At 40.6% G+C, this 22,831-nt stretch overlaps 1 protein-coding gene across 2 annotated transcripts in view; it reads right to left on the bottom strand.

Moving 5' to 3' along the window:
* bmpr1aa (bone morphogenetic protein receptor, type IAa) overlaps positions 1-22,831 on the bottom strand; it is a 273,301-nt gene that overhangs the window by 153,107 nt on the left and 97,363 nt on the right. The window contains exon 2 of one of the 2 annotated variants that reach the window (XM_072282486.1): positions 20,671-20,716. The exons of the other annotated variant lie outside the window; for it this stretch is intronic. The gene's annotated coding sequence lies outside the window, so the exon portion shown is untranslated. The remainder of the gene's footprint in view (positions 1-20,670; positions 20,717-22,831) is intronic. 2 annotated transcript variants of the gene reach the window in all.

The following is a 22,831-nucleotide window of genomic DNA, read 5'->3' as shown; positions in this document are numbered from 1 at the left end:
GTTCGTAAGCCGAAATGTCATAAAGCGAAGAAGCAATTACCATTTATTTATATGGGAAAATTTTGTGAGCGTTCGCAGACCCAAAAATAACCTACCAAATCATGCCAACTAACACATAAAACCTAAAATAACAGTAGCATATAGTAAAAGCAGGAATAAATACACAGCCTATATAAAGTAGAAATACTTTTCCACAATCATTGCCGGCACTGTTCGCTGAAGCGAAAATCTCACGCAAGTGCTCTCGGCAGAAAATCTCACGCAAGCGCTGTTGGCAAAAACACTCTCTCCAGTAACCTTTAAGCTATGAAGCTGCCAAATCATACCAAATAACACGTAAAAATACACAGCTTATATATAAAGTAGAAATAATGTATGTACAGTGTAGTATCACTTACTAGAATCGGGAAGACAGCGCAGAGCACACTGATGATGGTGTATTAGACTGAGTCGTTGCAGGCTGGGGTGGTGCAGTGGCCCCCACCCTCCAGGCCGCCGACCAATACATTGCCGCGAAGCATGCAGGGGTCCAGCGGTAGCCGGGAGGCACACAGAACATCTTTAAGAGAAAAGCTGAATTAAACATGCTAATTAATTAGGTGCTGCCCGACACGTAATTAATTAGCATGTTTATTTCAGTTTTTCTCTTAAAGATTGCTGTGTGCCTCCCGGCTACCGCTGCATTCCCCACGAATCAGTATCTGTCCGTGGCCCGGGGGTTGGGGTGGTGGGACACTGCGGTATCATCTCATTGTCGTCTGTTTCCATTAGAGCAGACAGCTCATCTACTCTTATGGCTGCCCGCCTCAATGTCGAAGGTGGAGGTTCATCGTCTGCTGTGGCTGATGTGGAAAGTTTGCTTGACTGCTTAGCCTCGCGCATTTTTCTATCATGCAGTTCTTTGTAAGCACTCAAACCACTCTGCAAATATCCCCTAAACCTACGTACCCTTTCAAAATTAAAGTCGTACTTTATCATTGCAGCAAAAATCTCACGCAGTTGCTTCACGTTCATTTTGCTACTGCATTTGGTTTCGATTGTTATCCTTTCCCCTTCCAATTGCATCAGCTCTTCATCTATCAGTTCGTGGTCACGGGATGCCAAAACCTCTTCAACATCATTTTCGTCAGCTTCCACAAGTCAAACTCACTTTGTCCTTGCTTCGTTCACCAAGATCAAAACGCTTAATTATGTTTAGTTTTATACTAAGTGTAACACCCTTACGAGCTCTTTTAGGCTTTTCCAATACCTCAGAACTCATCTTGCAAATGGCTGCTCACAGGCACATGTTAAGGCAATGCCATTCCGAATCCAGGGGACAGCAGCTGCTCGGGGCGCGCGCTGATTTTTTTCGTAACAGTGAAAACACTTTGTTAGCGAAAACAGGGTACTAATGTAGGTCTTTCGTAACAGTGAGGTTTCGTAAAGCGAATGTTCGAAAAGCGGGGGACACCTGTATTCATATCTAGTTACTTCTAAATTATTGATAAAAGAAAACAATATTTTTTTATTTTATTGTGTTTTAACTTCCTTTGAACTGTAATTTCTATGCCAGCACCATAATAATTGAACAAAGTTCATTGTATTAAATCATTTTGTCAATATAACCTGTGTACTTTAAATTCAATGTAGTTTAGAAAAATCTCTGAGCAGTGGAGAACTATTGAGGAAAACAAAGCTGTTCAGGAACACAGCTAACTCCAACCACTCCCAAGAGGTGGTGATGATTTCTGGGTAATCTGTTAACACATGGAGTGGGTGCTACCAGTCCCATCAATGGTCCACACTCAGCATACTGGCCAGAATGCAGCTCCAAACCACATGTTAGCATAGAACAGCCACATCGCTCATGCTGAAACCATCTACAACACCAGCCCTTAAAGGCATCTGTTCCACATCAAGCCACAGGGCAATTCGCTACTAGAATCATGCCAGGTCTATAGATCAACAGTACGCAATACAGAGGCTAGTGACAGCTCCCTGGCAGAGCAACGCTGTCTGTCACTACATTTTTCCCCTGTATAATGCTATAATTATCATTCAAAGTACAGATTCCAATGCTGTACTTGTTCCAGAGAACACATCCTGAATGGTATGAGTGTTTGCAGTGTACAATTGTTTTTAAGTATGGGGGAAATGAAAAACAACAAAAAACAATGTTTAGGTAGTTAGAAAAACACGACTGACATTCCCAGATTTTTGAACAGACAGTTCAATCTCCTATGGAAACATGGCAGACATCTGCACAGTGCTCACAGATTTCCCTCAATTTATTCAGACATACTTAAGAGCTCCTCAACAGGCAGCGCATCTAAGAGAACAAAATTCTAAGCCCTTACAGAAACAGACCGCAAAACTATACACAAACAAGACAAACTTGTAATTTTGTAAATGACAGGGCCCAAGGGAGTATTGTAGAACTGAAAGTAGTGACACAGGTAAACAAGGTTATGAAAATGGCATATTACACACTTGCCTTCACTTAGAAGAGCCACAGAGTACAATACATACAAATTGCTGGAGGAAACCAAGAGGTAAGGTAGCATCTATGGAATGAATAAACAGTCGATATTTCGGGCTGAGACCCTTCATCAAGATTGGTACAACTGAGTACAGGCATTGGGATGTCATGTTATATCTATAAAAGATGTTAGCAAGATTACACCTGGAATATTGTGTCAATATGGTTGGCACCCTTTAGGAAGGATGTCATTTTTGTTCTAAGGTACGTGCAAGAAACTGAATCTCAAGGTTGTATATGGTATACATACTTAAGATAATAAATACATTTGAACTTTGAAGTGAGTGGATTTACAAAGATGTCAGCAGAACTCAAGGGCTGGAGTTATGACAGATGGGATATGCTGGGACTGTTTTCCTTGGAATGAAGGAGGCCAGGGGTGGGGAGGAGGGAGACCTTAAAAACTTTATTAAATAATGAAGGGCATGTCTAAGGTGGATTGTAACAGTACTTTTCCCAGGATAGGGGAATCTAAAACACAGGTTTAAGACACAGTCACAGAATTAGGCCTTTTGGTCCATCAAGTCTTCTCCACCATTCAATCATGGCTGGTTAATTTTCTTACTTAACCCCACATTCTTCAGCATTCTCCCCATAACCTTTGACACCCTTACTAATCAGGAACCTGCAAGAAAAACCAATTAACCACAAGTTTTGCACAATATTTACAGCACAAAAAAAAAACACTATGGTATAAAAGGCCTATACGGGAATATAGATCAAAAGAAGAATACTGATGAAGTCATATGTTCATGTTAGCAAGGAACAGCAAAATCATTGTCCTATTATAAGCATGCAACATTCCTAGCTGCAGATTTCCAAAATTCTCTTCTCTCCTCCAACAGAAAGCACCAAAGATAAATTATCCTAGCTGACTTCACTTGTTTTAAAATCAGTGAACAAATGTTTGCCAACATGCAAGTCATATTGCTAACCTGTACCTTCAATCTCCAGCGACAGCAGTGTTTTCCATAGAAAAAAAAGTTAGAAACAAAATCAGTAAGAGGATTTCCACACAAGGTGAGATAAAATAAACAACTCCACAAATTCTGCCCTGAAGTCATTGCAAATTGCTTTACCACTATTCTGTTAGAATACAAGGGTATCTCATTGCATGTGAACATAGCAAAATTAATGGAAAGAAATTCCAATTATATGGACTTGTTCACTTCCGCAATCATTCCGAAGTGTTTCAGTCTATTACATATTTAAAGTAGATACTGTTACATTGTTGAGGATTGTCACAACCAAATTTTATCCAGTGAATGTATGGACGTGCTGCCAGAAGTGGTACAATTACATTTGGACAAGTTCACAGACAGAAAAAGTTTAGAAGGATACAGGCCAAATGCAGGCAAATGGGACCAGCTCAGGAAATCACCTAGGTCTGCATGGATAGGTTGAGCTGAAGTCCCTGTTTTGTGCTGTATAACTGTAAACGGCATTTACTCAAAGCCAGAAGTTAACAAACAACAAAAAGGCAATATGCAAGAGGTCAGTGTTACCTGTTACCCTATCCACAGCTGTACACATATGTGAACTTGAATGGCAGGAAAAAGTTTTTCTTCCCCTCAACAATGTAGATGGATATCGGTAATTGGAATCCTATCTGTAAACTAGGAAATGCTTATATTCATACGGATAAATGAATCATGGTAAAAAATCAGTCAGGGCAGTGGAGACAGAGGTGGAACAAGGACCTTACTAACTACACAAAAAAAAATTAGTTGCAAACACAATCTTGTTAATATGTGAGAAATGTCTTTTACAGACACTTCTAAAACAGATCAGCTGCGAAAAAATGTTAAAACTTACTTTGCAAATATTTATTGTTTATATTATCTCGAATCTAACCAAGGCAAATAACAGAGTAGGTTTTTAACATGCCACAAATATATAAAACAGGCCACCAAATAAATAAAATAGATGTTTTTTTAAATAACTGTACTAGTAGTGGTGGGGAGAGTTAGTGGCTGGATTTGGTAATTGGGTCTAATAGGAATATTATGAGAGCTGACAATAATTAATGGCCAAAATGGCTTTCTTATATGTTGCAAGAAAATATGAGAAATAGCAGTTTTACTCAATTAATCAGAACTGGGTTAATATATGCATTAACATTCCACCTGATTGAGCCAAATTTGACAAAAAGACATTAAAAATGATAATCAAAGGGAAAAAATAACTCTTAACCACAACAGGAAGCAATTAATTGCCAAAATTAAAGTTGTAGCGTTAAAGGTAAAATTGAGAGCTTGAATATAAACTGTTACCAAAGAAAAACATCTGGATAGTTCAAAAGATCGCATTGACTGATCCTGAGATTTGTTGTTTGATTTAAGCTTTAACAAATGATTTATTATTGGGAGGAGAAGATGGCGGTGCGACGGCAGCACACCTGGCATCTGTGGTGATGAATATCTGTTATCTGTCAAGTAGGGGACCTTGCACAATTCTGATTTGATGGAGACGGACATGACAGTACGGAGGAACATCTGAAAAACTTCTGAAATGCCCACTTCGCTGCCACTGCTACTCCGCATAAGACCCTGAAATCTTCGGCTTTGTTTGTTTCAGCGGCCGGGGCTAGGTCGAAGGCGCTCGGCAAAGGATGGCGCTCGGGAGGCTGTATCGGAGGGGCTGGTTGGAGGCTCGAAGTTTTCGGACGGATGGACTCAGTGTCAGCTGTGTTCGGCTGCTTCCAAGGCATCGGCAAGTTGACGGTGCCTGGAGGTTTATGGCAGAGAGTTTCTCCCTTTTGCCGCCTGCTATCGGGGACTTTTGAGACTTTTTTTTTTACTGTGCCCATGGTTCATTCTTCATCAAATTATGGTATTGCTTTGCACTGCTGTAACTATATATTATAATTATGTGGTTTTGTCAGTGTCAGTCTTTGGTTTGTCCTGTTTTCTGTGATATCACTCCGGAGAAACATTGTATCATTTCTTAATGCATGTGTGCATTTCTAAATGACAATAAAAGAGGACTGAGTGTTCTCATAATCTATTGCTCCTTTCTCCCCAGAACGGAGACCAGTAATTCAAAACTGGTTAAAAGTTGCTAAATTTCTAAAACATTCAGAAGGACACCAACAGTGATGTTTCACCATTCTTGTTGTTCATAAGGTTGTACTTAAACATTCTCACTAGTACATTATTTGTAGTGCACTGTCGAGTTTACTCGCACAAGAAACTGAACAAGATGACAAGAGATTGTAGATGCTGGATTCTGGAGAAATAAATAACCTGCTGGAAGAACTCAACAGATTGAGCGCCACCGGTGGGAGGAAAGGAATTAACATGCTAATCTTGCCTAACTCATTTAAATATTAGCATATGTTGCCACAGTAAACATAGTCCGTGCAAGATGCCAAGCAAATTTCTGAAATGTTCCATATTTGTCATAATTCCTTTCCTCCCATAGATGCTGCACGACTTCTTCCAAACAGATCAACTTGCATAGATGTATGGGCCAGCCATCTATATATATATGATGTTTGAAGGTATGAATTTAAGAACTTCTTTACCTAGAGGAATGCAAATCTGAAAGCCTACCTCCAACAAAATCGTCAATTTCAAGATCAGCAGGTGTTCACTGTGTAAGAGTATCAACAGATGGAGTTAAAATGCAGTTTAATGGTAGAATATGTTCAAAGTGCCAGCTGGTGGCGTAGTGGCATCAGCGCTGGACTGCAGGGTGGAGGTTCCAAAGTTCAAACCCAGCCAGCTCCCCCCTCCCTGGCATGCTTTCCATCCATGTGGGGTTAAGAGCTGGTGATGTCTTTGAGAAAAAAAAACTCACCTGGCAGAAAGCAATAGCAAACCACGGCTGTAACTTGCCTCGTACGTGAATTCCAACGACGTCAGAACAGCGTGGGAGGAAGTTGTCCCTGCCCGGAAAAATTCCAGATGCGACCTACATTATGTTCAAAGTGTTTACAGGCCTGCTGCTGGTCTTACATTTTTGTGCGCGCACACACACACCACCCCCCCCCCCCTCCAGTCCAATTCCAAGAAAAGCTTCTGTTTTCTAGTTTCCAGCCACCGGGTTTCAGCTTCCAAACCACCTTTAGGCTTTGATCTTCAGTATCAACTCCTGGAATAGTTGATTACAGGACCTTGACTTCCAGGCCCACCAACTGACTGGCCTCCGTGCCACCTGTTCACATGGATATCCTATCCTGAGAACCACCAGACTGGGATAGTTCGACATCCATGGATATCCTTTGTCACCTGCCCATGTTGCAGGACTTTGAATATGGAGCGTGGAGTGGAGGCCTGACCACTAAACTCCTCTACATCCTTGTTCCTAAACTATAAGCTGACCCCCAACTCCCTGTATCCTTGTCTCTAAACCCTAAACTGATACATACACTAACTCCAAAACTATCCCTACAAATTAAGTCTTGGCCACAATCTCAACGGAAACCACAGCTCAGCTCCATATTGATCCCACCCACAGGAAGGATATTAAAGGCTTGACCAGAAGGATAGCTTAAGACCAACCAGCAAGAATGGATATTTTTGCAGTGAACTAGACGATGACCATGAAAAATATTGCGATTTCAACATAGACAAAGTACTGGGGAAGGTGAATATAGCCTAACTTTTCATAAATTTAGGGAGTAAAGTCAAAATACCAATGAAATTGTAAGAGTACAGAAACATTTACATAAGGAGCTAAACAAACTTATGTAGCCTAATGCAAATTAGTAAATTGGGGGGGAGGGGGGAGAGAAGAGAAATACAAAATAAAATCTATTCTTAAGAGCAGGAAACTGATTGACCCAAGGACATAAAGCAAAGCTGCAGCTTGAAAAGGCCTCTAGAAGTATGATCCTGGGCTTTCTATAGTTGGTTAGTACAAGAATAAAAAGATACGACTCTGCAAAATGCTTTCTCAAGGATGCAGCCACTTGGATGCATTGATCTGGGTCCCCTTTTTGGAGAATCAACATATGGAGGTACGTGCAAGCGTAAGTGGGGTTTTAAGACACAAGTGTAGTTAAAAACATTAAAGAACAAAAATGCAGTGACAAGCAAAACACACACCTTAAAGCCTCAAGGATATTTTTCAAGACCCAAGATTGTGTTGCCGCTAACTTCCATAACCTCAAGATGTGGACAAAATGTTCTTAATACTGTACTATCTTATTTGAAGAAAATTCTGCCAAGTGCAACCTCAGGGAAATTATTTTTTTTTTTTAAAAAGTCAGGCATGTCTGAAAAACAAATCTTTATTTTTGATGGCTGAGAAACAGAATTATGCTTCCTGATTCAACACTGGTTGATAAATTATTTGATAAAGTCATGGTGCTACAGCACAGAAGCAGGCCCTTGAGTCTATCTAGTCTGTGCTGGCCTGGTCTTCTGCCTTGTCACACCTACCTGCACCCAAGTCATTGCTTTCCACACCTCTCTCATATATGTATCATGGTTTGGTATAGAAACACTAATTCCCAGAAACAATAAAGTCTACAAAAAAATTGCCATTACAAGCAAAACTCTCCACATCACTGAGCACATTTATAAGGATCGCTGCCAGGAGAAAGCAGCATCCATCATCGAGGACCCTCATCCTCCAAACCATGCTCCCTCTCTCTTCTTGCTATTACCATCAAGTACAGGAGCCTAAGGTCCCACATCACCAGGTTCGGGACTAGTTATTATCCTATAACCATCAGACTCTTGAACAAGCATGGATAACTTCACTCACTTCAATGCTGAACTCACTCCACAAGCTTATTGTCATTCAACTGTACATATGTATACTGCCAAACAAAACAACGTTCCTCTGGACCAAGGTACCCAACACAGTTCATATAACTCACACACATAACACAAAGTAAATTTACAAATAATGAGGTGCATTTATGACACAAGTTAAAAAGTAAAAAATATAACACTACTGGTGTTTCATGTGTGATGGAACTTGGATGGTGACAGGGACTTCAGTAGTCTTACAGCCTGGGGGGAAGAAGCTGTTTGTTCCCCCATCCTAACACTACTGTCCTTCCGAACTGATGGTGGTGGTGGTGGTGGTGGTGGGGGGGGAGATCAAAGAAATTGTTAAACAGATGAGAGGGATCATTGACAATGCTAAGTGCCCTAGCACTCCTGATAAATCTTTCAGGTGGGTGGAAGAGAAAACCAATGATCCTCTCAGTGGTCTTCGCAACCCTTTGTGGGAACTTGCGGTCAGGTGCTTTGCGATTCCCGCACCAGATGGTGATGCAGTTGATCAGGATGCACTCGATGGTGCTCTTGTTAAAATTGGTTAAAGTGGAGTGGGGAGGGAAGCCTCACCCACCTCAATCTCTGCAGGAAGTGGAGATGCTTGTGCCTTCTTGACCAAAGAAAACATTGGTGTTGAGGGACCAGGTGAGATAATGCACAATATGCACTTGGTACTCCTAACCCTCCAAGCTATTGAGCACTCTACATGAAATGTTGCTGAAGAAAAGCAGCATCATTATCAAAGAACCTCATCACCCAGGCCATGCTCTTTTCTCGCTGCTGCCATCAGGACTCGCACCACCAGGTTCAAGTACAGTTACTACCCCTCAACCATCAGACTCTTGAACAAAAGGGGACAGTTGGATTCATTTGAGGACTCTGTTATATTGTTATCTCATGATTGTTATTTATTGCTATTTATTTATATCTGCATTTACACAGTTTATTTACCGCTAACAGTTCCTGATATTTAGTTATTGTCCGATAGGTTTGCTAAGTATGCCCGCAGCAAGAGAGAATCTCAGAGTTGTATGTGGTGACATGCATGTACTCCAATAATAAATTTTACTTTGGACTTTGAACTCAACTCTCTCCACGGAGGAGTCATGTATGTGCAGTGAGATGTTGTGTCATCAAACTTGATGATTCGGTTTGAATTGGACCTAGCAATGCAGTCATGAGTCAGCACGCAGCCAGTACTCAGGGCGATGGAGCTACAGATGTTCTGCCATCACAGACCAATTGTGGCATTTCTGTCAAGAAGTCCAGGATCCAGTTAAAGAAAGTGGTGTTGAGACCCAGCAAGGACAATTTGTCCACCAGCTGCTGAGGGACGATTGTATTAAATGCTGAGCTGAAGTTGATAATCAGCATCCTGGCAAATGAGGCACCATTCTCCAGATGGGACAGGACGGAGTGGAGTGCAGAGGCTATAGCATCATCAGTAGACTGATTTGAGTGATAGGCAAATTTTAAAGGGTCCAATTTCATACAATCCATAACCAGCTGCTCAAAGCACTTCATTATTGTTGAGGTTAGTGGCTCTAAATGGTAGTTGTTGAGGCAGGATATCATCACCCGCTTCAGCACCATGACGGTGGCTGCCTTGAAGTTTAAAGGGGACAGTGGACTAACTCAGTATTACTTATTTTCTTTTTTATTATTTACATGATTCATCTTCTTTTGCACATTTCTTATTTGCCAGTCTCTGTTATATAGCCTTTCATAAATTCTTTTATATTTCTTTAGTCATGTAAATGCCTACAATAAAACAAATTTCAGAGAAGTACATGGTCACATTTGCATACTGACAATAAATTTACTTTGAACCTATCCAAACTTTTCTTAAATGTTATAACTGAACCCACACCTACCACTTGTGCTGTCAACTCATTCAACAACGGCATCACCCTCTGAGTGAAGAATTGCTCCCTCAGATTCCCCTATATTTCACCTTTCACCCTAAACTATGACCTTTAGTTCTATCCTCACCCAATCTGAGTGGAAGAAGCCTGCATGCATTCACCCCATCTATTCCCCTCAAAATTTTGCATATCTCCAAAAGATCTCCTCTCATTTTTCTGTGCTCCTAACCAATTCAACTTTTCTCTATAACCCAGGTCCTCTAGTCCTAGCAACATCCAAGTATATTTTCTCTGCACCCTTTCATGTTCACTGTTATCTTTCCTGTATGTAGGTAACCAGAAATGTATACAATACTCCAAATTCAGCCTCAACATCATTTTATACAAGTTCAAGATAACATCCCAACTCCTATACTAAATACTCAATTTTTGAAGGCCAACATGCCAAAAGCTCTTTTTAATGACCCTATCTACCTGTAATGCCAATACCAAAGAATTATGGATCTGTACGTCCAGGAACCTTTGTTCTACTGCATACCTTAAGGACCTACCATTCACCTGATTTGTCTTATCCTGATTTGTTGTTCCAAAATACAGCCCCTCATACTTGTTTGTATTGAATTGCATCTGCCATTTTTCAGCCCATATTTTCCTATCTGGTCGAGATCATGCTTCAAGCTTTGTAGCCTTTCTCCCTATTCACTACATCTCTAATATTGGTGTGATCCACAGGTTTGCTGAATCAGTTTACACGTTATTACCTAAATCATTAATACAGATGATTAACATGGGGGGGGGGGGGAAAGAGATCTGATCCCACTAGTCACAGCTCTCCCATTAAAGACAACCATCTACCACCACTCTGCCTTCTTCTGCTAAGTCAATGTTGGTAAATGAGATGAGGTGCAAAATAAAAATTTGTATCACGTATATGCCTTCTTTCCTGTACAGACTTCACATAACTGATCCGTGAATCTTCTGGGGTTTCCTATATCCATAAAACTATTAAATTTCATCCTGCTACATTCAAATTTTAAATACGAGTGAATAAAAAAATCAAAATGTTCTTTAAATCCTATGTACAAAGTACCCTAAACATTGTAAGCTGCAATACTAACATTAGGTACCACCATAAAACACCAAAATAAGAAAAACACACCACAGAATAAAGTCCAACAAAAAAAGTATTCTTAATCACTTGAACTATTCCCAAATACAGCAGAAAAGCACATTACCCGACCTTATTTGAGAGACTGAATGACACAGATGGTGGTGGTACCATCTGAGAGAAAATGGCGATGGTTTGTAATTGAAGCTAAATTGCAGATAAGAAATTGTTAGTATTGAAAGGTGCAAACCAGTAGAGACATTATAACACAAATACTCTACTTGAACTGAATATTTCAGACAACCAAGCTCTACCATTTCACAATCAGAATCAGGTTTAATATCACCAACATATGTTGTGAAATTTGTTGTTAGAAGTGGCCAGTTTATCAGTCTATAAAGTTAACTATTTTTCATTTCTGGATGTGCTATCCACCTGCTGTTTAACTTCAGATCTTTAGTATTATCAGTGCTTTATATCTTGTGCTTGCAATTTCCTTTGTTTGTGATCATTTAGTCCCTCTTGGTCACCACCATACCACAGACATTCTCTATGTTCACTCCTCCATCTTCTCAGTAATTTAAGGCACATTTGTAACCTAACTTTTCTGATGACAAATCCAGAACATTAAATCAGTTTCCCTCCAGATGCTACCTCACTTGCTGTGAATCTCCAGTATTTTCATTCTAAAAATTCATAACTGCAGCCTAGAAATTTATTTCATCTCAGCCATAAATAGCAACTCCTTTATCGCCTCAAAATAATAGGAAGGGAATAAGGTGAAACAAAGATTACAGATTTAAAGAAAAAGAGATCTTGTTAGTTCATGCATAGTGTTCAGCACCTATTCCAATCAGTCCTTCTCCAATGAAGTATATTGGCCAGCCTGTGAGCATGGAAGTAAATGGAGATGTAGTCTCAAAGAACCTTATTTAGAATGCATTGTTAAAAAGAGAATTTACTGCCGGTTAAGTGTATAATGCTGATTTAATTCCACTTGCTCAAAATATTATTAACTTCATTCACACACAGTTTGAAGAAATTACATTTGCCATACAAGAATCATTACAACTATTTGGTGTTACAGATACTGAGTGTGTTATTACAAATATACATAATAAAGAACTTCAGCTCCCAGTGTGCAAAGCAGGTGGTTCACCAGGAACTGGAGGTGATATTGGCGAACTGGGAGCCCATGCTAAAGTGTGGAGCGAGAGGTTATGACTGAAGTGTAGAGAATAAATGTGTTTTACCCATGCTGTTTGTCTTTACAAAGAACATACCATAGTGTCAGAAGTCGGCGTGAGGTCCAAACACTAAGTATAAATGAATATTGCACGTGACTAAGAGTGACACTAAGTTTTGACGGAGACAAACTGCCAGCTAGAGAGCATGCTGTCTCAAAGTTCATCAATAAATTGAGGGGGGAGCCCAAAAATTCTGTAATGGAGTCACCCAAGTTCTCCATCAGCTATGCAGTTTACCAGCACACTATCTGATAACTGAAATGCTTCAAACAGCAATTCAGTATATATTTAGTGTCATACCAAGTGTTATACAGATGTACAATGTGACATAAAAGGAATCACTGTGTAATTTTTCACTTCATTCAATTTCCAACTGGCTACCAACTTCAGCATATATTTGTATTACAGATACTCATGGCATTACTTAACGAGAATCTATAAACTTAAATTCTCAATAACCAAACCTAACACTTTTAAACTACCTTTCTCCGCTTAGTAATGCAGAAAAGAAAACCGCAATCAAACTTTCCTTCAGTTTTCCCCTCTTTACTTTCTAGTCAGTAGTAATTACATGCATGCATCTCTATGACCAAAAATCAAATTATTTTTAAAAAGTTAATGCATTTTCCTCAAACTGCCACCTTCAAAAGTTTCAAATTATCTTAACTCTGCAGAGGCTGATATTTTCATTTGCCTAGACTCTTAGTCACCAGTGCATTCTCTACTGCACCTCAAATGGTCTGTGCATTCCTGCCCTACATAGCCATTAGTCATCACTTAAAAGCTTGTACTATTTACTACTCTATATTTTGGCATAGTCTGAAAACTGCAAAGTTGTCTCCAGAGATGCTTGCCCTACGCAGGTTAGATGAAAGCTAGTGCTCTTAAAGCACTTTATGTTTTAAAGAATAAATTAAACTATCTTTATTGAGTATGCATTAGGTGTACTTTACAAAACACTAGATTTAATTGCAAGGCAAATGGCAGTTGGATTAAATTAATCCTACCACCTAACACACATTCAGTTTAACTCTGGTAAAATTAACAAATAATTCTCACAAATATAATACAGAACATATTAAAGATCAAATGTTATCTTTAGCCACAAATCAAATCCAAAATATATTTAGAATATTCATTTGATAACACAAATATACACAGATCTATTAAATAATGTGCAAGGACAATAATCTCTTACATTATGTCCATTTAATGAGAGTCACTCTACTTTTGACATTAGCATAATTAATCCTCTTCATTCCCACTGGGATCTAGATTTCTTTGCTGTCTTACCCCCAAAGCAACATCAATAAAAATGCACTTACCTCAATGGTTTAAATAATTTATTGAGGTTTAAGCAGAAAAAATAAAGATCCAGAAAGATGAAGCAGAATTTTATCAACAGATTGTTTAAAGAAAACATGGGACGAGGAAACACCTGAGGAGGTATCTCCTGAGTGTGGCATAAAGACGGCATGTGCTAGTCAATCATAGAGGAAATATGGGTTGGGGAAAAATGACTTGTGTATGTGTTGCTGAAAGATTACTTGTGGGTGGAGAGAGTAATTTTGGTAGACAATTGCACAGATTTTAGCCACACTTTGCTTTGCTAATTATTTGTCACATGGCAGCTGGATGAGTATATTTTTATTTGATGCTGCAATGTTTTCACCTTATTCATTGTTTATCACTCATCGTTAGATCAGCACAATACAATCTACTGATTCATTATTTTCCACAATTCAAAGAACACAATTTAAGCATGATTTAAAAATAAAGTATCTATTCAATGATTTTTCATCAATATTAATACCCCTAATTTTTATGTTTTTTATATATTACATAATCATATGCACTGCAATTATGCTGATTTCTACTTACTGCTGTTCTCTGTTTATTGAGATACAATGTGGAACAAGCCCTTCCGGCCCTTCAAGCTACACCGCCCAGCAATTTAACCCTCACCTAATCACAGGACAATTTACTATGACCAATTAGCCTACTAACCAGTATGTCCTTGTTCTGTAGGAGGAAACAAGGGGCCCAAAAAAACCTCCACACATTCCACGGAGATGATGTACAGAATCCTTACAGATGTCGGAATTAAACTCTGAACTCCAACACACCAAGCTGTAATAGCGACACACTAACTGCTACATTACTGTGGCACCCCAAATGTTTCAAGCTGTTTCAGAAATATGAAAGTTCAAAGTTAAAGTTCATAGTTCTGAGATATGTTTCTCTTTCCACAGACATTGTTTCCAGCATTTTTTTGATTTTGTAGGTAGATTGCTCGATAGAAAGCTCCACAAAAACCAATTACATTTCTGAAAAAAACTGACTCCAGTGTCTGGGAATTGTCTGCACAGACTTGTAATGTAGACCTTTAACCATTGCCCAGGCAAGCTGGCTGAGAAAGAAAAAGTCAAAACAAAGTTACAAGTGTTTTTTTATAAAATGGAGTATTAATGCATATGAAATTCTGAAATATTCCTCCTACAATTTCCTGGTGTTATAAAGCTACTCAACTTGATGGTTAGCAAAAACCTTAAATTCATTGAGCACATTTCCTCAGGTTCTTCGTTCCACTTAAAAAATTCTAAATTTCCAGTACTTATTATTATTGGATAGTCAACTTTCAATATCCCAATGGAAACTGAGTGTTAAGTAATACACAAATTCGACTCTTTTAACTGATAGACACCTCAAAAGCTGAGGTCAGATGTCCACTTTGTTCTTCTGGTACTTGAGTGGAATAGCGCTGCGGCAAAGAAATGGAAAGGCAGATGTTGATATATAACCAAACTGAATTATCTGTATTTGCAAGCAAATATTGAAGATATAGGTCTTAAGGACTCTAGTTCAGAAAAGCATATTCATTACCTGTTATGAAGTAAAGACTATTTTCATGGTTTAATGGTTGTGTTTATTTTAATTGCTATTTTCTATCTACTTAGGTGGTACACTAGTTGACAAAATAAGCACAGACTGGTTCTATTAGTCTTCAAAAAGCCATTATCTTGGGTGTGCAGCGATCAATGAAAAGCTCCCAAGCACACTGTTGCGAGTGCACCAAGGATATTAAAAATGTTGAAATTAAAACACCTGGTGCTAAACATTTTTTAAGTCATTCAAAGTATCCTAGTTTAATACATTGCTACAGTGAGGGATTAAAGTAGTATGCTTTAAGGTGCATCTTAAAAGTTTGGAAGAGTAGAATGGCATTCAAATTCTGGAATACAATTCCAAATTTTTAGTCACAATGGAATACCAAAAACAAGAAATTTGCTGCACAGTCCAGCAGAAACCTTACTCAATAGGTTTTCTCCTTCATAAAGTCATTGCGCATCCACATACTTAAAAAACTAATTACAATATTATGGAAACAACAGGAATGTGGCTGTGATAGCGAGTCTGAGTCAAAATGTGATCGAAAAGTTGAAGAGCCGAAGAAATTACAGATGGGGAGCAGTGAGAGATGGTTTCACTGAACTCCTGTCGACGAGAGGATCTAAACTTCTTCGGTGTAGGCATCACTGGAGAGGCTTCGCAGTAGTGAATTTTAAAAACGCACACAACAGGAATTCTGCAGATGCTGGAAATTCAAGCAACTTTGATGTACAATATTATGGTATCATCTGAGATGCTGCTCCCTCAAGATGAGATTGAAGAGCAAGAGGTGCTTTATTTTACCTTGTTATTCCGATTATTAAGATTAAGTGAATGTCTTTATCCATCAGATATTGCACTGTTGCCCCGAGATTTGACTTGCATTGGCCATTGCTATCCAAAGGCCTATCCAAATCACTGGAGGGTTTTCAAAGACTTGCAGTTGAGTTGCTGATATGATTGTAAAAACTGGCAAATACTTTTTTTTACTAATTGCAATAATGTACAAATGACTGGAGGAATGTTCATATTTGAAAACAGCTTAAAGTGAGTCAATACTTTTAGCTTTTAAACACTTAAATCATCCATATATATTTATTTAAACCTTAGTAGCTACATTATTATATTCAGTATCTCCCACTGTACAAATTCATCACTCCAGTACAGGGATCTGGATTAGCTCATAAAGGCTGCTGCAGTTTGGGACTGGATGGGCAGATGGTAATCCTCAGGACTGACAAAAAGCTGGTAGCATCTTAGACAAGTCAGTACGTTCTGGTAGAAGCCTCCGCAGTATTACATTTAGATGTATTACATATTAGTTTTTCCCATATTTCCTTTTTAGTATCTTCTAACCTGTCAATAGTTTACCTGCTGTGGTGAATGAATTGCTTTTCAGCGCAATTAGAATTTCTGCTCCAATGTCTTTAATTCCATAGCACACATATCTGAAAATGTGTTACTGATGTCCTCCATAGTGAAATAATCAACGAGTATTGTGGCACAGGAGCAATTTCTACATGCTTATCTTTCAAATCCATAATGATTCTTTGGATTTTCTCCTTTACTTGACCATTCTTCATTTTACTTACATTTTTGTCCCTTTTTTTTGGATACAAATGCATTACCATTTTGAGGCAGGCTACTAAGACAGGTGAGGCTGGAAGTTTGGAATTAAGTAAGCTTAGAATGACCAACCCATTAGATGCAAAATTAAGCTCCTCTTTGATATTCCCAAGAGGCAAGGGATTGCCCAATGAATAGTTCAACCTGGAAACAAATTTCTATTGCCCACAAATCATTGTTCATTATAACCTCTAAACTGACATTTGTGATCCTATAATAGAGGGATGCAAATGTTGGCTTACGTATTCCATGCTCCAGAAGTAACTACAGTAGGAAAATGATTACAATATTGAATTAGAAATACAGACATTTGACTAATAAATCTCAGTTGGGTTTGTATATCATCATGACAGTTAGGTAAAAGTTCAGTGAATTATATAAACCTGGAATTAAAAAGCCATTTTCAATATATACATATACATGAAAATATTCATCTGGACCGCTAATGTCGTTAGCAAGTCCGATTTCATTAACAGATCTGGCCTATTTGCCCGATGTGCCACACCCACATGGCCAATTTTAAACTACACTCTGAAATACCCCACAAGCTACTCAGTTGTACTGGACTGCTCCACTTCACTATTTGAAACAATACACAGCATCACCTTACACAGAGACAGGAAGCAAACCCAACTCACTCCACCCAGCAAGCTCTCTTTTGTATCAACTGTGAGTGTGCCACAATTAGGAAATCAGTCCAGACAAATACTGACCAGTTGCCATAATCTCAGAAATATTTCCTTCACCCAACATCCCAGACTTCACCATTACTATCTCCAGATATGGCCTAACCAACCACCAAGATACCCCTTCAAGAGCCATGAGCACTTTGTTGAGGTTAGGAGTGACAGTCTGAAGTTCACGATAATGAGCCTTTCCACCATTTAGAAAGCACAAATCACGGGTGTGATGGAATAGTCACCGTTTGCCTCATTGAATACAGCACCAACAAGCTGCAGGTTGTACCATCTACAAAATGCCATAGAATTATTTGCCTTGGCTACTCTGACTGTAACTCCCAAATGCTTGACCTTTATACCAAGAAAGACAAGAAGAACAAGTACAAGGGAATATCAACAACTATAGGTTCACCTCCAAGGGCAACATCTCAACTTGGAAAGGCCATCAGAATTAAATCATTATTGGTCTAAATCCTGAAACTTTTTGCTCAACTGCAGTGAGGGAATATATTCAGAGTATATGCAGTAGTTTACCACCTAATTTGACAGCACTTAGTGATGGGAAAAATGCTGACCCTGTCAATAATGCCCAGATGTCAAAACTAAACAAAAATTACTCCAAAGCTCATAAAGTCTTATGGCATCAGGTCAACATAGACAATGAAGTGCATTGCTGATTTTTACTTAAGACCACAAGATATCAGAACAGAATTAGACTGCTTGGCCCATCGAGTCTGCTCCATCATTTCATTATAGCTGATCTAATTTTCCCCTCACCTCTAATCTTCTGTCTTCTCCTCATATTCCTTCATGCCATGACCAATGAAGAATCTATCAACCTCTGCCTTACAACACACACAAAATGCTGAGGGAACTCAGCAGACCAGGCAGCATCTATGGAAAAAAGTACAGTTGATGTTTTGGGCTGAAACCCTTCAGCAAGACTGGAGGAAAAAAGCCGAACAGTGCATTTAACAGGTGGGGGAGGGAGGAGGAGGGGAAAAGAAAGAGAGAGAGAGAGGGGGGGAGAGAGAGAGGGGGGGGGAGAGAGAGAGAGGGGGGGGAGAGAGAGAGGGGGGGGAGAGAGAGAGGGGGGGGAGAGGGGGGGGAGAGGGGGGGGAGAGAGGGGGGGGGAGAGAGGGGGGGGAGAGAGGGGGGGGAGAGAGGGGGGGGAGAGAGGGGGGGGAGAGAGGGGGGGGAGAGAGGGGGGGGAGAGAGGGGGGGGGAGAGAGGGGGGGGGGAGAGAGGGGGGGGAGAGAGAGGGGGGGAGAGAGAGGGGGGGGGAGAGAGGGGGGGGAGAGAGGGGGGGGAGAGAGGGGGGGGAGAGAGGGGGGGGAGAGAGGGGGGGGAGAGAGGGGGGGAGAGAGGGGGGGGAGAGAGGGGGGGGAGAGAGGGGGGGGAGAGAGGGGGGGGAGAGAGGGGGGGGGGAGAGGGGGGGGGGAGAGAGGGGGGGGAGAGAGGGGGGGGAGAGAGGGGGGGAGAGAGGGGGGGGAGAGAGGGGGGGGAGAGAGGGGGGGGAGAGAGGGGGGGGAGAGAGGGGGGGAGAGAGGGGGGGAGAGAGGGGGGGAGAGAGGGGGGGAGAGAGGGGGGGAGAGAGGGGGGGAGAGAGGGGGGGAGAGAGGGGGGGGGAGAGAGGGGGGGAGAGAGAGGGGGGGAGAGAGAGGGGGGGAGAGAGAGGGGGGGAGAGAGAGGGGGGAGAGAGAGGGGGGAGAGAGAGGGGGGAGAGAGAGGGGGGAGAGGGCGAGGGCGAGGGCGAGGGCGAGGGAGAGGGAGAGGGCGAGGGCGAGGGCGAGGGCGAGGGCGAGGGAGAGGGAGAGGGCGAGGGCGAGGGCGAGGGCGAGGGAGAGGGCGAGGGCGAGGGCGAGGGCGAGGGCGAGGGAGAGGGCGAGGGCGAGGGCGAGGGCGAGGGCGAGGGCGAGGGCGAGGGCGAGGGAGAGGGAGAGGGAGAGGGAGAGGGAGAGGGAGAGGGAGAGGGAGAGGGAGAGGGAGAGGGAGAGGGAGAGAGAGAAAGAAAGAGAGAAAGAGAAAAAAAACCCACCAGATCATAGGTGAAACCTGGGGGGGGGGGGGGTAAGGATGAAGTAAAGAGCTGGGCAGTTGATTGGTGAAAAAGACAGAAGGCACTGGAAGACAGACAAAGTGGGAAGGAGCACCAGAGGGAGCAGATGGGACGGGCAAGGAGATGAGGCGAGAGAGAGAAAAGGGGATGGGAAATAGAGGGGGCATTATCGGAAATTTGCAAAATCAATGTTCATGCCACAGTGTATAAGGTGCTGTTCCTCCAGTCTAAGTGTAGCCCCATCACGACAGTGGAGGCAGCCATGGGTGAACATATGGGAATGGGAAGTGGAATTAAAATGGATGGTCACTGGGAGATCCACTTGTTCTGGGCTCGAAGTGGTCTCCTAATGTACATTGGGTCTCACCAATGTACAGGAGGCCACACTGGGAACACCAAACACAATAAACGACCGCAACAGACTCACAGGTGAAGTGTTGTCTTAGGTGAACCTCTGCCTTAAATATACATAAAGAAGCAACACAAACACTCAGCCAAAATATCAGTACACCACTTGGAATTAATGAAAGGGGGCAGATCAGGTGATTTGTATAGAATCTAGTCTAGGAGGCATTTGAAATGTTACTCATCAATAGTGTTTGAAATTACAATCATGACTAGCACACTTGTCAGACAAAACACTACTGCCATCGTAATCCATCAAAATTTGGCATCAATCAGAGCAGCGCAACTGTAGTCTCTATCTAAATAACCCTTTTTTTTTGCTGAAGGTCCACACTCCAGAGTAGCTACACCATCATTTAGGCTACTCTGATGTGTTTACAATACTGGTATCAGCTCAACTTCACAGAGCCATCCTTAAATCCTGTTCATAAAAAGAGGGGGATATCCAATATAACCTTTGCCTGCTCTCATTTTTTCTTAGTAAACTGAGGAAAGGAATTGTTGACTGTGTCAGCATGCAATGCCAATAACTTACCAAGGTAAATAGAAAATGTTGGAAATACTCAGCAGGTCAGGCTTATCTGTGGAGAAAGAGAAAAGAGGGTTGAAGTTACAGTTTATGATCTCTCATTAAGTACTGACCTGATGTATCTGAAAAGGTTGAATTTTTCAGGATCAAAAAAGTGTGTAGTCCATTGGCCTACTATGTATTCCTCTCAATCTTTTCTCTATCTCACCCTAATCCCATTTGCCAGCATAATCTTCTATGCTTATTTCAGTTTGTTTTAAAGCATCTCAAAAGTACTGCAGCTCAGATACAATTACTATAACCTTCATGTTTTTATATTCCTTGCTCAAGCTAATGAAGGCTGGGATCCTACATGCCTTTCTACATTTCCACAAATAAAACAAAGTGAGATGTTTTACGTTTAACGAAACCTGTAACATTTTATTGAACTCTAAAACCTAAACCACAAAACTGTGCTAAAAACCCTTTTACATAATAATGTTATCGTGACGGGTTAAAGAACCAGCAGAAATGGAATATACCTTGGAGTCTGGTATTGCTATTAACTAATGGTACTTATTAGTAACTACACAATACAGTAATAAAATTCAGATATATCAAACAGGTTAGCAAAGATTATATATATAAGTGTTCAAATATAAAAACCAAGCTTCTTGAAGCCTAGGGGTAAATGGATACAGTGTTACGATGATGAGTAAAGTTCAGTTCGTGGTATGGGGCGGGGGGGGGGGAGAGACAGACACAGGCACACACACAAAAACACTGTGTTTTCCTCCCCCGAAAACAGAGCTTTTCAGAAACACTCTCCAGAGTGACTAAATCTGAAAATGCCTAATATCCGGTGTGGTGTGTACGGGGTAACCGGCTATTTCTAAAACCACCATCATGACATGCCAGAACAAATGGTGGCGGCAGGGCAGCATTTCATTGTTTTCTTGAACACAACCTCCAACACCACAACAATAACTGACAATAGATGTGTAACAGCCTAATGTAACACTGTATGGAAATACAAGATAACACTGATGCAGCCATGTTTTATACATTTAACAAGGTGCTTTAATGTATTGCTTGTGCAAACATTCAATAGATGCAATTGTCACTTTTGCCCAGTAACTTGTTTTATTGCACATGTTAAATACAGCAAAATAGTACACAAAGACATGGCAAAAGTAAAGGCAAACAAATGAGGTAACAGCAAATTTCACTTTTGCTCAGTAACAAGCCTTATTGCATTTAGTTGTAGCTGTCGTCCCTTTCATCAGTGAAGAGACTATGGCTGTAGGAAATGTTTCTGGACAAACGCTCACCAAGTCTTTCGTTTGGCAATTTCCTTTCAAGTTTTTCTAATCTGTAACTGGACAAATGTGCACCAAGTATACTGTTTCCCCTTCGATGTGTCCTGTGTGTCCTGCACGTGCCCAGTAGGAGATTCGCCCAAATCTCTGTTTTAATGTGCACAGAGATATTTTCAAAAATGCCTGGTGTGGATGCCTATCGTTTTTACGTGAAACCGGCATTTTCAAAAGTATCCAGTTTAGTGTGGACATAGCCATAGACAAAGGGGACAGAATGATTTTGTGGATGGCTCAATGGCTTTCTGAAAGAACACTTCTCTTCTGTTAAAAGACTGTCTAGTCCCATTAATTATACAACCTGGCCTTGTCCAGTCTTACCAATATGGAAATGTGGCCTGTGGGGTGGGGGGAATATTAATACAGTGAATTCTGGTTAATTGGCACATATCAGGACCAATACATTTTGGCCCAATTAAACAGCTGCCCCAATTAACCGGTTTACTGAAACAGTTAAAAAGGTATTTAAATGAAATACAGAACAAATAAGAACACTACCAATACTACTGTAGTGCAATAAAATTGTATTAGTCCGTAATGGTTATCGATGGATGAATTCATTCAATGTATGCTGCCATGTTCTTTTGATTGACAGTAAATGAAAAAAATCAGTGCAAACTCCTAAGGTAATTTTTTTTAGACTGGTATCAAATCTTTTCGTGGAATCTTGCAAAGATCTGAAATTTTTTAAAAAGAGAAAATAAAAATCAAAATGATCAAAAATTGCTGTTTCTCCCCCCCCCAATCAGCATTCATTAGCCCAAATGGATAAAAAGATAAGCACATGCAACTGATGCCATTTAAAAACTGTT

This window comes from Mobula birostris, chromosome 18 (assembly GCF_030028105.1).
Source record: "Mobula birostris isolate sMobBir1 chromosome 18, sMobBir1.hap1, whole genome shotgun sequence".
Taxonomy (NCBI): Eukaryota; Metazoa; Chordata; class Chondrichthyes; order Myliobatiformes; family Myliobatidae; genus Mobula; species Mobula birostris.
This window is presented reverse-complemented; position numbering and strand designations above follow the sequence as displayed.